Source organism: Petromyzon marinus, chromosome 61 (genome assembly GCF_048934315.1).
Source record: "Petromyzon marinus isolate PM22_M1 ecotype Great Lakes invasive population chromosome 61, UKy_Petmar_22M1.pri1.0, whole genome shotgun sequence".
NCBI classification, from domain to species: Eukaryota; Metazoa; Chordata; class Hyperoartia; order Petromyzontiformes; family Petromyzontidae; genus Petromyzon; species Petromyzon marinus.
The window spans coordinates 945,663-951,662 of NC_133727.1; the positions used below are offsets into that span (position 1 = coordinate 945,663).

At 51.1% G+C, this 6,000-nt stretch overlaps 1 protein-coding gene across 2 annotated transcripts in view; it reads right to left on the reverse strand.

The window, feature by feature from the left end:
- Positions 1-4,423, reverse strand: part of LOC116955691 (protocadherin gamma-A4-like) — a 28,267-nt gene extending 23,844 nt beyond the window's left edge. For both annotated transcript variants that reach the window (XM_076053421.1, XM_076053420.1), the window contains exon 1: positions 3,754-4,423. The gene's annotated coding sequence lies outside the window, so the exon portion shown is untranslated. The remainder of the gene's footprint in view (positions 1-3,753) is intronic.
- Between the last annotated feature and the right edge of the window lie 1,577 nt (positions 4,424-6,000).

Consider the following 6,000-nt stretch of genomic DNA (forward strand, 5'->3'; position numbering starts at 1 on the left):
AATAAATATATGCATTAGTCGAAAGACAAACTAAACGTGCGGTTAGCAGAAAGTTGCATGTGTTCTTTTTGTTACTTTTGAGCATTCCGTGACCCACAGACAAAAAAAACATTTCCCGACAAAAAGGTTTTTGGGATTAAAGCGGACCATTACCGAACGCTGCCCTATAATAATGATGATGAAGAAGAAGAATAAGAAGATGACGATGATGACGAACCCAAAAGTACCGGTCGTGTGAATCTAAAGGTGACGGAGGCCACTTGGCACCCGCTTTGTCACAGAAAGCCGCGTGACGGCACGTGCTGGGTGGTTACCGGTGGTGATTGCCGTCAATTGCGGCCGTGAGAGAGCGGGCCCCCGTGTCGGGCTTACACAAAGCAGAGTTTAGGCGGGGTGGCAAACTTCGTCTGAGCCACACCACCAAGCGCTCCAAGGTTCTCTGTTTACACAAAGGCGGCCGCTTGTTGCAGGCCGCCCCTGAGCGCGTGCAAACAGCCAGTGCCGGATTATCCCAGTAGCAAAAGTAGCCACGTGTAGTAGCTACTTAGTACACGTGTAGTAGCTACTACACGTGTAGTAGTAGATACTACACATGTAGTAGCTATTATACATGTAGTAGCTACTATACATGTAGTAGTAGCTACGACACGTGTAGTAGCTACTACACGTGTAGTATCTACTACACGTGTCGTAGTAGATACTACACATGTAGTAGCTATTATACATGTAGTAGCTACTATACATGTAAATAGTAGCTACTACACGTGTACTACATAGCTACTACATATGTGGCTACGGGCCCCGCACTTTCAAGGGCCCCGCGCTAAATGCTTTCAAGCCATCAATTCCGGTTCAGTGATTCTGCACTTGCTCTATTACTATAGTACTATACCGCCTTCAACTTTTACGAAAGACCGGGTGTTTAAGGTTCGCGATTTGTCGTTATTATCTGGCTGTATAGCAAATAAAAAAATACAATTACTTTACTGTGCAAGTTAAACATTTGCGTTTTAATATTTACGTGGTTTTTATTTTATTTAGGGCCCCTTCATAACATGATGCTTCAGGCCCCGCACTCGCTTCATCCGGCACCGGCACACACACACAGATGGACTCTTGCGCCTTGACGTTGAGGCCACGCGTGGCAGCGTCCACGCGTGGCCTCAGCCCTCTTACGGGGCACACAACAGCAACTGTCAGGCAACCCGACTATTCACAATCAACTATGCACAACTAACTATTCACAGGCAGCCATTCACAAACAATTAACTATTCACAGCCAACTATTCACAACCAACTAACTATTCACAGCCAACCATTCACAACCAACTAACTATTCACAGCCAACTATTCACAACCGACTGTGCACGCGCCTATTTACAAACTGGTCATCCGAAAATATATTTTTTTAAAGTGAATTATCATCAGCCGCTCGCCTCACATGGTGTAAACTATTAAGCTAAACTATTTTACGATTGAAACATTTTTTTATATTTTAACAGGTAAAGCCCACTGAACCACACAGCTCTTTTTTAGAAGCGACCTGGCTACCACAAGCAATAGCCCAATCAATTGGCTTATCACGTGAGAAGCTATTGCAGTAGTCAAATTGTCTAAAGGCGTGATGTTGAGTCTAAATGTGGAGAGGTAAAACCAGAGGACCCGGAGAAAAATCCACACGACCACGGAGAGAGAGAGAGAGACACGCAATCTCCAAATATACAGCAGGAGTCGTCAGGATCGGGATCGAACCCACGACCTTCTGTATACCAGGCGAGGTAGTTAACATCTCACCACAGAGAGAGAAAGACACGCAAACTCCAAATATACAGCAGGCGTCGTCAGGGTCGGGATTGAACCCACGACCTCCTGTATACAAGGCGAGGTAGTTAACATCTCACACGGAGAGAGAGAGACACGCAAACTCCAAATATACAGCAGCAGGCGTCAGGGTCGGGATGGAACCCACAACCTCCTGTAGACTAGGCGAGGTAGTTAACATCTCGTAGCCACAGCGGGTTCCAACTCCTCTACTATCCCCGCTGTTTCTCCGCTGGTCTCTCTGCAGTCTGGGTGCTATGAAGAATGGCCATTTCCCGAAACGTCGCATGTTATATATTCGTATTATTTTGAGGCCACGCACAGCGATGTGAATGACGAACGCCTTGGGTTTGTTCAACACATTCAATTGCGTTGTCTTTGCGTACTAATTGTACCTGGAGTTGTATATATATCTCTATGTATTTGCATGCACGTTGAACGTCTTCCGCGCCGAACGCAGCCAGCCGTGCTAAGCGGAGTTCTGCATCACGGCATGACAACTCTAGGGTAGCAGCCGCCGTCGTTTTGTCTCGGACTACCAATGCGAAGGTCAAGTTGTACTTTGCGGGTATCCACTCGCAAAGTCAATACTCGAACTGGAGGCGCTTGCCCCTGCACCTCCGATCAGCACGGTTGGGCCACTACGTACGGTGCGAAAGAAGTCCAACATACATAGAGCAGTACTTTTACCTCTCGCTCGTCTCTCTCGCGGGGCGCGCCACGGTGGTGAGATGTTAACTACCTCGCCTGGTATACAGGAGGTCGTGGGTTCCATCCCGACCCTGACGATGCCTGCTGCTGCTGTATATTTGTAGTCTGCGTGTCTTTCTGTGGTGAGATGTTAACTACCTCGCCTGGTATACAGGAGGTCGTGGGTTCCATCCCGACCCTGACGCCTGCTGCTGTATATTTGGAGTTTGCGTGTCTCTCTCTCTCTCTGTGGTGAGATGTTAACTACCTCGCCTGGTATACAGGAGGTCGTGGGTTCCATCCCGACCCTGACGCCTGCTGCTGTATATTTGGAGTTTGCGTGTCTCTCTCTCTCTCTGTGGTGAGATGTTAACTACCTCGCCTGGTCTACAGGTAATCCTGGGTTCCATCCCGACCCTGACGTTTGCTGTATATTTGGAGTTTGCGTCTCTCTCTCCATGGTCATGCGGATTTGTCTCCGAGTCCTCCGGTTTTTCCCCCTCCACGTTTAGAATAAATATCGCGCATTCAGAGTTTTTCGCTGGCTCTCATTTTCCACGTGGATCATTTTCTCGTAACAAGTCCCAGAAGTCTAACGAGCACTGCTTGGCTTGAGTTGCACAAAGATCTTTAAACCGCCTATCAAAGTCAACTCATGCACTGGTCTTTGTTAATAACATTACATAATAATAATACTAATAACAACGTCTTAAACGCATTCGTCAATGATACGGGGCAGTTGCCCTTCTTCATCGCACGTGCACGCGGAGATGCGCCGTGGAGAAGGGCCAGTGCCCGAAACGTCACCCATTATTGTTGAGACTGCTTAAGCATCAATTCCCAAAGCAGCAGCAGCAAGTCTTCAGATGCTGCTTCTGCGGCCGTCTGGAACGCTCTCTTCCTTTGAACATTAGGAAGCCACTGGAGCTGTGCACTTGTAAATCATCATCATTATCTAGATTTGATAAACTAATTCCTCTCGAGCTGTTTGTTGTTGTTGTTGTGTCCTTCCGCCGCACCTCCGATTAGCGCCGTTGGCTACGTACGGTGCAAACGAAGTTCACCATACGGTACATACATAGTTGCTAAAGCCACTGTTTCCTAATCACCAGACATTTGCCACGAGCGGTGGCAGTGAATGACACCGCTGCAGACAGATTGACGCACAGGCAGAGCTAACAATGCATTGATGCCTTCACGAATTGATGTAAAAATGTAAAACACACGCACACATTACATTACCTTGTCAGGGACCTTCGTGACCGCAGAGCCACTGGGAGATGGAAACGAAATGAACCTCACGCAAGGAGTTGGGGGGGGGGTTTAGAGGCGGGCCACGATCCACACAGGTATGCCGAGCATTCGTCCTTGCGGGCGAAATAAAAAAAAACAATGAAATAAACAAAACTCTTAGAGCCAACTTTTCCTGTTCGACAACCCTCGGCTCTGCGGCGCGCGAGCTTCTTCAACGCCGCAAGAGATTTGGAGAGGTGCAGCTCCCGTCCGGCGCTGCTGGGAAGGGCTCTCAGCTGCTGTCACTGTTGAGCTGCTCCCACGACGCACACTGACTGGGGGCGGCGAGCGCGCACGGAGGGACTCTGAGAAGGGGGTTGTCCGCTCGACCCACCAAGCACCACCCCACGAGGGAGGAAGCGACGAGTTGCAGGGCTGGGCTTGCTGCTGCTGCTGCTGGCGCTTTGCTGCTCGTGACGAATTGGCATTGTTCTTGTGTGCGTCGGCGCGTGTCTGTGTGCACGTGTCTGTGTGTGTGTGCGTGCGTGTATGTGTGTGTGTGCGTGTCTGTGTGTGTGTGTGGGGAGCGGTGGTGCAGCGGTTAGCGCTACGCTGCGCTACGAACCCGGCGATCTGGATTCGATTCCCGCTCACGGCCAACACCGGCGACGATTATCTGAACCGGTCCTGGGCCTCCCCTAGGTCGACTCGGCCTCAAATGAGTACCTGGTGCGGTGTGCAAACATCGCCACTAGGGAGACAAAGGCGGTCGGGCGTGGTGCTGGCTACCCACCCCCTCGTGTACCGTTACCGGCCTTCATAGGTGCTCGCTAACAGCACTTGCCCCTACAGTCTGTTAAGTCTATACGGGGGATCTTTTATCTTTGTGTGCACGTGCCTGTGTGTGTGCACGTGCGTGTGTCCACGTGCGTGTGTGTGCACATGCGTGTGCACATGCGTGTGCACGTGCGTGTGTGTGCACGTGCGTGTGTGTGTGCACGTGTGTGTGTGCACGTGCGTGTTTGTGTGTGTGCACGTGTGTTTGTGTGCACGTGCGTGTGTGTGCACATGCGTGTGCACGTGCGTGTGCACGTGTGTGCACGTGCGTGCACGTGCGTGTTTGTGTGTGTGCACATGCCTGTGTGTGTGCACGTGTGTTTGTGTGCACGTGCGTGTGTGTGCACATGCGTGTGCACGTGCGTGTGTGTGTGTGCACGTGTGTGCACGTGCGTGCACGTGCGTGTCTGTGTGGACGTGCGTGTGTGTGTGCACGTGTGTTTGTGTGCACGTGTGTGTGTGTGCACACACACGCGTGTGTGTGCACGTGCGTGCACGTGCGTGTGTTTGTGTGCACGTGCGTGTGTATTCGTGGGGTGTGTGTGTGTAGGGAGTGCCGCGGAGCTACAAACCCGGCGGATCGATTCCCTCTCACGGCCACCAACACCGATGGCAATGGTATATGAACGGGTCCCGGGACCTCCCCCTAGGTCGACTCGGCCTCAAACGAGTACCTGGCGCGGTGTGTAGTAAACATCGTCACTGGGGAGACAAAGGCGGCCGGGCGTGGTGGACTTCATAGGTGCTCCTCGCTAACATAACTTTCCCCGACAGTCTGCTCAGAATATACGGCCGGGAGCTTTTTGTCTGTTGGTTTTTTTCGTGCCAAAGAAGTTCAATCGCACAGACGTCCGCACGAGAGCACGATCCAGCCAAAACCTGAATCAGGCACTTTGTAAGATAGCGATGCTGGAAGATAAAGAACGAGCTGGGCAACCCCGCACAGGATCTGATGACACCCGGCAGATGCAATCGACGAGGTCGCGATGCTGCTGCTTATACAAGGCAGGCGGGTGCCCGCTTGCGATGTCGGTGACATCTGGGATGCCGTCTGTGTGAATCCGAGGTTGTCGTGACCCGTGGTGGAACCGGACGCCTTCAAGTTGATGATGGTCCCAGAGACGCGGTCACAAACTACTGCACCAAAACAACAACAGCAGCAGCAACAACAGCAACAGCCCAGTACCACGTGGGATTTCGTTTATTTTGGCATCAACAAGCAAACATGGAAGCATTAACCAGGCTTAGTCCTCCTGCACGGTTGTTTTCCGAGACCTGACGAGATCTTGTGCATTGGGGGGTGATTTTCGGTGAATGTTCACAGACTCGTTCATAGAAACGTGGAATTTCCACCGCCAGCTCAGACGCGTTTGTGACAAAGTTTACAGACTTTCACCGATATGCGGTGCACACGGTAAC